Raw genomic sequence first — 1826 nt, 5'->3', positions numbered from 1 at the left:
GCGGGAAGTGGGTACTTTTTTTTTTTTTTTTTTTTTTTTGAGAGAGAGAGATTTTTGCTATAGGGCACATGTACTCGCCAGAGAGACAGAAAGACAGAAAGCAAGAAATCATTCGCCCCTCCCACTCCCAACCCCAATGCCATTCCTTCTCTTCCATTCTTTTCTGGGGATTTGGGACATGCATGCACACATGCCCAGGGTGTTTTAAGCTGTCAGGTCTGGGACTTGAACCATCATTGACTATGTGGGAGTCCAGCAGCCTAACCAATATGCCATCTGCTGGACCTGACAGCTGGATACTTTTATTAATTCCTGTTATTAGCCAGTTCTGTGAAACTGAGCTTGAGAAAATAAGACTTACAGAATGGGCAAAATAAAAAGTGATAATGACTTCACAGAAAAAAATCTCAACCAGTTCAAATAGTTAATAACATTGTTCAGCTGATCCAACATCTCTTTCATCTTCTAATGAGCCCTAAGTATGGTATTCCATGACTTTCAGAATGGGAAGTTTTTTTTTATGTACGTGACCTCCAAGACACCTGAGTTCAAAGACTTCTTACCATAGTGCCACCTCCTGGCCAAATCTGAGAAGTGCCTTACAAATTAAAGAGCTTAAAGTTATTCCAACTTGGTATCTGCATATACAGAAGCAGAGCTAAGTTTGATGGCTTCTGTTCGTTATGTTTCTTCTAGAAGATAATCACAGCCTAAGCCAATTATTCTCTAAGGGAGCCACATGATATTAGAGATCACAGTAACTTTTGAAATGCCTGGGTATCCTTCCAATCATTCCTATAGATGCTCCTAGACAACCATGACTATCAGAGACATCTACAGACTCAGTTCATAACAACTGAAATGGTTGTGCTAATGTCTGTTTGCCCATTACATGCTGGGAAAATAGACCTACATGACTTTATTCTGAAAACCAGAACGTCAAGGGACAGAAGAAAAACCTATTTCCAAGAAGCCCCCTTCACCAGTGCAGTTAGTGAAGGTGGTATGCCAGGCAGCAGTGCCTGACAGAAATCCAGTTCTATGCAGGGATTGTCATTAAGCCTGGAGTGTGGCTGATAGGTCTAGTGCATAGAAACCATTTAAAACGTATAATGCCATTGGCAAGGACTTTAGGTGGCCTCTCCTTTGATTTTCAACCTGCCACCATCCCCCTCTCTGCCATATCTGCCATTTGTTAAGAGTCCACTGGACTTGCTCACAAACTCAGATATCTCTGCAACATTATCACCTTCCATTTCCATCCTTTGTTTTTTCCCTAACCATGACTCCATTCTACAGATGAAGAACTCTCTTGGCAAAAATGGCACATTTCTTCTGTATTATCACCTTTGTCTCCAACACAACATCAACCACTGCTATTTTTTTTCACAGTCTATCGCTTGGTGTTCAATTGCCTGGGTCACATCCATGGCCCCTTGTCCTGTCAGACTTAGCGTATTTTACGAAAATCGACTGAACACACCTGGTATGTACCTGACACTGAGTATACAGCAATAAACGAAGGTCATCATTGCTTTCACTGCCCGATCCCAGTTTTGAGCCTATTTACTGAGCCAGGTACTAAGCTGATAGATTTATGTAGATTTATATACATTTCTCGTTTAATATCTGAGACCTATAGGATTAATCTCTCTATTTTGCAGGTAAGGCAATTAAAGATTAGATAAGTAATTTCTCTGTGGTCACGCAGCTGGTAATTGGGAGACTTTATATTTAAACATCAATGTTCATGAATGCCATAAAATACTGTATTGGTCATTTTAACAAAGGCAATGTACTTTTTTTTTTTTTTGAGAAGTTTTTGC

General features: G+C 40.1%; 1 long non-coding RNA gene across 1 annotated transcript in view; it reads left to right on the top strand.

The window, feature by feature from the left end:
- The window catches only part of LOC106734744 (uncharacterized), a 24736-nt gene extending 23195 nt beyond the window's left edge, over window positions 1-1541 (top strand). The window contains exon 3 of the long non-coding RNA XR_001370285.1: window positions 1393-1541. This is a non-coding gene — a long non-coding RNA (uncharacterized LOC106734744). The remainder of the gene's footprint in view (window positions 1-1392) is intronic.
- The last annotated feature ends 285 nt before the right edge of the window (window positions 1542-1826 follow it).

This window comes from Tupaia chinensis, unplaced genomic scaffold (assembly GCF_000334495.1).
Source record: "Tupaia chinensis unplaced genomic scaffold, TupChi_1.0 Scaffold000208_1, whole genome shotgun sequence".
Lineage (NCBI taxonomy): Eukaryota > Metazoa > Chordata > Mammalia > Scandentia > Tupaiidae > Tupaia > Tupaia belangeri.
Note: the sequence above shows the minus strand (reverse complement) of the source record. Positions and strands in the feature narration are given on the sequence as shown.